Source organism: Nelumbo nucifera, chromosome 7, assembly GCF_055504915.1.
Source record: "Nelumbo nucifera cultivar China Antique chromosome 7, China Antique-T2T, whole genome shotgun sequence".
Taxonomy (NCBI): Eukaryota; Viridiplantae; Streptophyta; class Magnoliopsida; order Proteales; family Nelumbonaceae; genus Nelumbo; species Nelumbo nucifera.
The window spans coordinates 33,190,358-33,200,423 of NC_142655.1; positions in this window are offsets into that span (position 1 = coordinate 33,190,358).

Below are 10,066 nucleotides of genomic sequence, written 5' to 3' on the forward strand. Positions count from 1 at the left end.
ATAAGTTTAGTTAAACAGCACGAGAGGTAGTAGCTAAGGCTGCAAGTCAGGTTGGGTTAGGTCGGGTTGAGGCCAACCCAACCTTCTTCCCATCCCTTATAATCATGTAGAACTTCTTAATCTCATATCTTAACTCAACTTTCACTACATATATTAATCATATGTTTTAGTATTTGCTTGTTAATATTTTTATTGATTCTTTAAGTGCAAAATTCAGGAAAAAAAAAGTGTTTGAAATGATTATAGTTTATTATGAGTTATGACTTATAATAGATCTTTTATGGGCAACAAGCTATGGGTGGTAAAACAACAAAGATGAGATAAAGAATAAAATATTCAAAAACATAAAATATATATTAATGTTTTAGTATTTCTAATTAGGATTAAGTGAAGTGATTATCTTAAAAGAAATAAATGATAGTATGTGGTGGGGGCTATACAATTATCATGCATATAAAAAACTCAATATATCATATATCATATATAATATATTTATATATGATATGTACTATAGAGTCGGGTTCGGGTTAGGTCGGGTTGCCCAAGGGGTTAACCCTAACCCTAACCCAACCCGAAGTAAAGTCGAGTTTATAAATTTCAACCCTAATCCTAACCGAAGCATCAACCTGACCCAACCCAACCCAACTTTTTCGGGTTGGGTTCAAGCCAACGTGGCCCAAGTTGCAACCTTAGTAGTAGCACACGTGAGTAATGAGGGATCTTGAGGAGAAGGAAATCCGATCCTTAGGAAATCCTCATGAGACACGTGGCGCACTTCATGATTGACAGCAAGTCCAATATTCCCTTTCCCAATAAGAGACAAGCATCTTTATCTCCTACCTTTTAGGATCTCAAGATCTCCCCCCATAAATAGAGATCCTCTTCGTATTAAAATTCATTTGATTTTCTACTTTTTTGCATCTGACACTCAAACACTCTCTCTCACTTTGATCCATCACCTCAACATCCTCATCCCCAAAGAGCCTATTCCCCTACTCACCGGCCTCTCTATGTCTTTCAAAGAAACCATCTACACCCAAGCCTTACCCCACCTACAATAGAATCTCCGGTTCCGTCTTTGATCATAGAGAATGGCTTCAAAGAGAATCAATCTCACCACTATCCCTGAGGAGCAGAACGATGCCCTAGAGAACACCAACCTTGGGGTGGAACCCAACCTGAAATGGAGACGCCTATTCGGGCTGATATCGAGATACTCTTTAACAAAGTCTACGGGTTTGAGGCACTCTTCGGAAGCAGATTCAGGAAGCTCGAGCAGGGCTAGGAGGAAACGAGGAGCGCCCTCCAAATCCTGCTCAACCGCTCGGCCCAAGCCGAACAGGCTCCCACTGCCACTCTTCCCGACGTCCCCAACTCCAATTCCAACCCTAGCCACCATGCCTCCAACCCGACCCCCTCCATCCCCGAGCAATCCAATAGAGCCAACCCGACTTCGACCCAGACAGGCCACCAACTAGCCCACTAGTCTCATGCCTTTCCCTGCACTGACCCAATAACAAAGACCCCTCTTAGTCGAGACGAACTAAGGGAATATGTCAAAGGGCTGGTAGTTGAAAGCCGCAACCAAGCCCAGGATTCGACTGTCCTGCAAAAGCCTTACTTGATCATATCCTGTACAAGCCCTACCCTACTGAGTACACTCCTCCTCAATAAAGGCCACAAAATGACGGGCAGAGAGGCAGCCTGCAGGAGCACATCAACAAATTCGAGGACATCCTTGACTCCTTCGCCCTTGATAAGGATCTCAAGGTATGGGAATTCTCAAAGTCATTGACTGGTTTGGCGTACACGTGGTTCATGAGTCTCACCCCTGGGAGTATTGATTCATGGGGTAAACTAACCAAGAAATTCTTGTCGAAGTGGTTCACCCTGGAAAGAAAATTAGCAATGGCCGACCTACGGAACATGGAGCAAGGACCAGGGGAAGATCTTTTGGCCTATATTATGAGGTTTCAAAAACTCACACACTCCGTCTTCAACGAACACACCATTGAGAAAAGTTTCATCGAGCAATTTGTGCAAGGCATGCACTCTACCTACAAGATTGGCATTGAGAACATCGAAGTCAAGACCTTTAGCCAGCTCTGGAGGTGTGCGGAGACGACGAAGCGAACTGTCAAATACAATAGAAACGAGGCGTACGCAGTCGACAAGAGGCCCAGAAACAATGGAGGAGTCAGACAAGGGCCATATCAACACGACAATGCCCATGCAAGAAGGAGTGTCCCTCCCCCTTCCCTTGCACAAGGGAGGAGGTTATAATGATACTGAACAAGTTAGTTGAAGATAGGGCCATCAGTCTGCCACCACCACCATCAAGAGTGGACCCAGAGAAAGACAAGTGCGGTGGGAGGTGGGGATGCCACATCATGACTTGATGGACTGCTTCACCCTAAGGAGGCTATTCATACAAAAGGTAAAATTGGACCAGTTTGTTAAAAAGGACCCAGCATGCGTGGAAACCAACCCCCTCCCAGCCCATACCCAAGGAGGAAGTATCAACGTAGTTGACCGGCCAGTCAATACCAGCCCAATGCTTTGATAGAGAAACTAGAGTAGAGCGAAGAGCTGCAACAGTTCTTCACCAAGTAAGGGGCCAACACGACAACAGGGAAGCTGGCCATCGGAGCATTAGCAGAAGTCTTTTGATACCCTCTACAGCCTTACAGACGTGATCACAGCAGCGTGGAATTCATAGCGGAAGACATGTTGGCCGCCGACCCCTACCATAACATACCCTTGTATATCATGGCGAAAATAGGGGGTTTCAAAATGAGAAGATTGATGCTTGACCTAGGAAACTCCGTCAATCTCATTTCCATCTACACACTGGAGTTGATGAACATTCAGAAGGAAGATATCAAGGGATTTCCACCGGAGGTAAAGGACTTCAACGGGAACCCGTCCATCACAAAAGGATGCATCAAGCTACAGGTAGCGATAGGCCCGTTCAACATCATGAAGGAGTTCCAGGTAATCCCAGGGAGGACTTCTTATCATGCCCTCTTGGGACGTCCATCGATACATGACTTGGCCCTCGTCCCATCGACATATCATCAGTGCATCAAAGCCAAATACCGGGGGCGATCATTAAGGATCCCAGCCACCAGGGCCCCCTTTGACAAATCAGAAACACACCTATAGGATGCCATTTACTTCACAAAATTGGTGGACGACGATGAGACGAGGACATCCAAGGTCGAAGGAACAAAGTTGCATCATCCACCAGAGAGCAAGCATGCAGAGACAACTGAATGCAAAAAGAGAAGCAAATGCGTTTGGATGATGGGGAGCAATGGAAAAGACTACTACACCATCGTCGAGGAGTATGAAGACGACGAACCACCTGCAGCTAAGAAGGCCATTCCCGAGGTATGACTTTATTATAATATATCTTGTTTAACGTAGCCTTATCACAACTTGTACTCATCACAAAAAAAAAAATCCTTTTCAAAAAAAGTTAATCTCTATTATATGAGTCATTATTGATGATTTCCCAAATCAAATACTCATTTATTTTTCAAAAAGTCACTATAATCCTTTAACGGAAAGCTCTAAGTAATGTTTTCACCAGCACCGCTTCACTATATTGCAAATTGACACCACTACAGTAACACCATTGAAAATGATACAAAGGTAGAACATCTGACCACAAATTTATTAGACATAAAAACCCCAGGATTTGAGACAAATAATAGCATAGGCCATGACAGGAGTTGAAGGAGGATGCCCTGGAATATTGTGATGAAGTCAGAGCACCTCCAAGGTGCATGGCAGATTCTATTGACATAGTAGAAGAGCCATTAGAAGAGATTAATCTAGCGGCTGATGGGACAAATAAAAGACTGCTATATATATCCGCCAAGCTGGTAGCCGAAGACAAAGAAAAACTCATTGCACTCCTTAAAGGTAAGGAACTATCCTTATCGCAACAACCTTAGAACCCGAAAAATAGTCTAACCCATGTCTTTTCATAGAGTTTCAAAATGTATAATATATTTAGATAATTATTGTCTCATTTTTTCTTAGAAATATTCAAAAATACCAAAAAAACCATGCCAAATTTGTGATTGATTTTATTTTTTAGATGTTTAGCCATATGTTTAACTAAATGGTGAGTAATACCATTGTTGTTACAACTAAAATCACTCTTACATTTTATGCAAATAGTTATTTTTCCCTTTCTCTCGAGAATTTCTATATTAAACGTTTTGCTAGACCAGGCTGGGTTTTCTTTTTCCATCCCTAGCACTAAGAGTATGGGTGGTTTCAACAACATTAGCCATAGAACCACTAGCACCTATATTGGTCTTGTCATATTATGACTAGACATTCTCAAAGCCAAACATGTTGCGAAAGGAATTTTTAGAGGAATCGACCATTTTTAAAATTTGTAATATTAAAACCCTAAAAATGAAAATTAATTATAGCTTATATACCTAGTTCGCCAATCTAGAATTCCAAACTTGATTTCAATTGTTAAAGCTTCTAAGCCTTCCAAATTGCTAATTTTACACACTTACGCAAGTTTTCTTTTTGTTGAAACTTGAATAAAGTTGAGAATTATGGACTAGGGAGAAATAGATTAAAAGAGTATAAAAGTGTTTGAAAGAGTGTGTTAGAGTATGTGAGTATATGAGAGTAAGAGAGAGTATAAAAATTGATGTGATTAGAATAAGAGAGGGTAAGGGTATTTATAAGAGTTGGAAATAATTTATTTGACCAAAATAGCCTAAAAAAACTAGTCATTTTATAGTTGTTGGAAGGGATATTATGGTCTTTCATAAAATTAATCATCACTTTACTAAAACACCCCCAAACTAATTACTAAATAGCTGGGGTAACTATTGTAATTTTTCCACCCAAAAACCAAAATAGACAAATACCCTCGAACTAACTACTTATAGTTGTTGAGGGGTATTTATGTAAAATCTCTAAAAATAAAAAACTAGCCATTCGAAGGGGAGTCCCCAACGGCTGTATTAGAAGTAGGCTGGTTTCGTGTTGTGTCATCTAACATGCTTTGCAAATTTGAAAAAAATAAGGGGTAAAATAAACATTTATGTTGTTCTATCAAAAGTAGTCTAGGAATTATTGAAACTAAAGGGAGTTACTTAGGTTGCGTTTGGAATAAGTGTAAAATTGGTGTAGTATTTACATTGATAATCGATGTAACGACCTGTTCATTTACTCTAAAATCTAACACCTGAAAGTGCAATAATTACATTAAAAGGTATATTAGTATTGGTGAACTTTTCTTTACTCTGAACTCTAAATGTAGAGAATGTTGTTTTGAATTCTGAATGCTGGAAATTATTAAATATCCATTTTGACCCCATGTATGAGAGTTTTTGTTTGTCTTTTTGGGGGTATCATTGGAAAACAAAAATTTGTATGATTGCACTTTAAGAGATAAGAGATAAGAGGAAACGAACAACCATTTTTCTCTTAAAGTTAAAAGATTCCTCTTAAGAGATAAGAGTTAAGAGGAAATGGATAGACCCTAAAACTTTATGTTTGATAGGTTTTACATCGATTATTGTCGTAAAACTCCATTCCATTCAAATGTATGCAAAACTGAACCAGAGTGGAGTTTTATGTCGACCATGATTACACTTTCCTTCCAAACGCAAACAAAATCGAACCAGTGTGAATTTTTACACGATTCTTGACTTACACCAATTCCAAACGCAGCCTTAGCAAAATCCAAGGGTACTTTAAGTATTTTTCCCTATTTTGAATGAATAAAGTTAAATCAGTTCAAGGTTGGTTCAACATATTAACCATCAAGCTTATAAAAAACACTACTACCATTGCCACTTTACATGCCTGAATGTTGACAGCCATAATGAACCCCTGTAACTCATTTAAGGGTCAATATTATTTAAGAAGTTCATTTATACTGGAAAATTTACACATGAAAATAATAATTTTTTAAGTTTTTATTTTTTATACTTTTTTGTGTACAAAAGTAATTCTTGTTTATTACACTTATTTTTGTTTACTATAGTCAATTATGATATTAGAGGCAGTCCCAAATGTTTTCTATAGTTTTTTTGTATTTTTATTTTTTTCAAATTTTTATTATTTAATCATGGCATCAACGGGTTGTCACATTTGACCCAAAAGGTTGAACTATTTACTCACCACCAAACAAGAAAACAATTCCTTTTTAGGTCAGTTTTAAAATCTGTATTTTATTTCCACCATCAATAAAATCAATTATTCTTTATCACACTTATTTTCTTTAATATGATTAATAGAAAATATTGGAAATGTGCCTAAATGTTTTCTACAAAATTAATATAATTTTTTTGTGTTTTATCTTTTTTATGTTTTATTATTTAATTATAACATCCATAGTGGCCACAATCCATATTACATGGTCCTAATCCAACCACCCAAATTAGAGGTCATTAAGTGAGCGATAGGACTTAAACTCTCCCCCAAATTAGCTCCAGAATGTAGGGATTTCAAATTTGAAATTTAAATTTTGAAACTGATTCCATTTAATTAGACGTAATGAAATTGTTAATTAAGAGAAAATAAGGGAATTAAATCCCACTATTTTAGGAAAGTTCTATAATAGGTGGAAATTGACTAATAGAAAATAAAAGAAAAGACCCCTCTCCCTTAATCGTTACATGTGCATTATTCTCTCCACCACCGAACCTCCAACGTTTGCAAGTAAGTGTTCTTATCGACATTGTTTTAGAGAGTGAGAGAAAAAAAATTAGCCATTGAGACTCAAGGGAAAACAATGTAACTTTTGTCTTTAAATGTTGTATTTCATTTTCATCGTTAATAAAAATGATTGTTATTTATCACACTTGTTTTTCTTTAATATTTTAATATGATTAATATACACCAAGTTCTAAATGTTTTCCAAAAGTTGTATTTTTCATTTTGTGTTTTATCTTTTTAATTTTATTATTTAATTATTGATGGTGCTTGATCTGCTCGAGAGATTTGAGTGAGAGTGATGAGTGGCCCCTACAAAAGAGAGGATGTCATAGGGCCTAGGTTGTGAGCCCAGGCAAGGAGGCTCTAATGGTCAAGTTAGTGCGAAGCTGGATGGGCTAAAAGATAGCTCCAAGCAGAGAGAGCAAAGAGAGCTGGAATACTTTGTTTGAGAGCAGCCCGTGAAAGTGAAGGCACTCCCTTTTATAGAGTTGGGGGATGATCAAGGTGCTCTCGAGATTCTCAAAAGTGATGGATCTCATCTCTAGATTCTTAGGGGCCCATGGGAGCGTTCTCCGAATGAGCCGCTTGCCATTTCCGTCGGTTGCTTAACATGTTCTCGAGGATTTCAAAGACGTTATGTGCTTGGAAACGTGTTCCCCACACTAACATGGCAGGTCAGGGTCATTCTACCGAAACATGAATCTGTGCCTAGTTGCCTGATATCCCGAGGTGGAACCAATGTCTTGGGGCGGCTTTGGTTTGACCATGGTTGATGATCTACTAAGGTCGCTTGAGGATACATGGATCTGTCCTGATGGCAGACGCTTTCAAAAGTCACTTATGCAAGTCCCGAGGTCTCCGAGGTGATGTGGCGCTAAGAGGCCAATGTGTCGAGTTCACTCATCACCAATTGCTCCCACTCCCAAGCTCGAGGTGGAAGAGTTCAGATGAAGGGAGTAGGTTAATGATAAGGTTTCTAGTTACTTGTTTTCTTTAGGTCGGAGCTGAGGTTAAGCGAGTTGTGGTTCATACGGTGTCTCTTGAGTTGAAGCTTCCAAAGTATTGCATGCGTGTATGTGAGGACGTCACGCCTCATTAGTCTACTACGAACGCCAGCAATTTATTATATTTGGTTTGGATTCTCGAAAACTGAAATGTCGTGTCGATTTGAAACATCAGATGAAGTTGATCACAAATGTTGAGGACTTAGGCCCTTTGGCTATAAATAGTTGGCCTTAGGGGGTCCATTCCTTTGTCTTTAAGCAAGAGCTGAGTGACAGAGAGCATGGTCATGTCAGTTTGGTCGATGTCACCTTGCGGAGTTAGACATCCTTAGAAATCTTTGGTAAGTTCAACCTCTTCTTGTCTTTTCTTGGTAGTGAGTCCGAGGGGGAGGCTGACATGCCTCCCATGCTGAGGAGGGGTCCTCTGCCCAAGAGAGACGAGGTTCCCATAAGAGGGCCTCTACCTCTCAATGTCTACCCAAAAAATCCAAGTTCGGCTTGATCAAGTTCACTTCTGAGGAGGTTGGGCCCTTCATAGGTCGGTATAAGAGTATAAGATCCTGGGGCACTTGGAATGTATGCTTCTCGTCGGTGGCTAGATGCTCTGGCAACATGACAAAAACGAGGTTTGTGTCTTCGATCAAGCTCTAGAGGCCAGACTAAGATTTTCATTACAACCTTTCATAGTCGAGGGGTTGAATTATTACAACATCTATCTTTCCCAACTTCATCTGAATTTCGTGTGGAATTTAGCGTTGACCATTTCATTCTGTCATCATTTTGGTTTTTCTCTGGACCTTAGCACCTTTGACTGCCTTTGTCACATCAAGAAAAACCCCATCGACGAGTATAGTTATTACCTTTCCTATCAATTTGGGTACAAGTTGCTAGGCACTTTTTTATCCAAGGTGCCAGAGTGGAAAAACAGGTTCTTCTTCCTCATCTCCGAGGAGGGATGACCCTTCAATACCGAGTGGAGGTCGGCCATTAGGGATATCGAGGAGGTTACCTTAAGTGAGGCCTTACAAGAGCAGGTGAAGGGTTTGCTCAAGAAGAATGCACGGGTCGATGACTACCTAACCGAAGAGGCATCGAACCAAGCAAGGCTAAGTCCTCAGTGCAGGTCCTCTATTGATAGGTATTTTCCCATGCTATGTTCATCCTTTTATCTCATGATTTTTTCGTGCATGCACAGGAGAAATGGGCAGCGTCAACACCGTAGGGATCCTCCACCAAGCTAAGAGGAGGAAGGGTGAAGAGTCATCTCGAGCGGTTCCTGGCGTATAGGAGGGACAATGACCGACGCTCGTGGTTGACCTAGAGGGAGGGGAGGAAGCCGAGCCAATGAAGACTGACTGCCCTCACATCGAGGAAATTAGGCTGAGCTCCAAGCCCGAATGAGTAAATGTGATTGGGGAAGTTACGCCAGTTGCCTCCGAGCCATTGCCTCGGTTTTCTCCGGAGTGGTCCATAATGATACTAGATTGGATTATGGACCCCTAAGTGGCACTCAAGATAAGTAGGGGCAATCTCCTCCTCGAGGATGTCAAGGACTTCCCTGCCTAGCCCATTCAGGTGCTCAGAGGGAAACTTTATCAAACCCGTTTTATTGGTAAGGACTTGAGCAAACTTCCTTAAGAGTTTTGATCTCCTTTTATTCAAACTCGAGTTTGTTTGGAAATCGAATACCTTGGCTCAAGCCATCGTTGACCGATGTGCAAGTTTTGAGCATCAACACAAGTTGCAAGGAAGAGAAATGGAGGACCTTTGGGCTTAGCTAGAGGGGTGTCGGGTCAGTGTTGCACAACTGCCTGAGCAGGTTGCCGTTGCGGAGTCAGAAAAGGCAGAGCTAACTAAGTGGTTGTTAGAGTCTGAAAAGAATGTGGATTCGCTGATGATTGGGTTAAGTAATCGATCTATCGAGCTAAAGGAATAACAGACAAACACGCTGAAGACATCCAAGTTGTCAAAGTAAGAGTTGTTGCTGCATTTTGAACCTTGTGCCGCTTCACTAAGGAGAAAGACAACTATGCAACTGGCACCATGAGGGAGGGTAAGTCTAGAGTACGACATCAGCTTGTTAGTTCACTCACTCCTGAGTACAACATCAATGCCCTGGTGATCGATGCCATCAACCCCGGGATGGTCGTGGAAGTGCATAACGAGCCAAACTCTAGGGGAGACGACATTAGTCTAGAGGACAAATTTGAGGAAAGCAACATCGATGTTGGCGATGAGGCGGAAGGTGGTGTGGTCAGCAAGGACAGAGAAAGTATGAGGGTCGATGATCTTCCCCCCAGCCAACATTAATTCATTTTGCCTTTTTTTCTTGGACCTTTTGTTCATAACTAATAGCC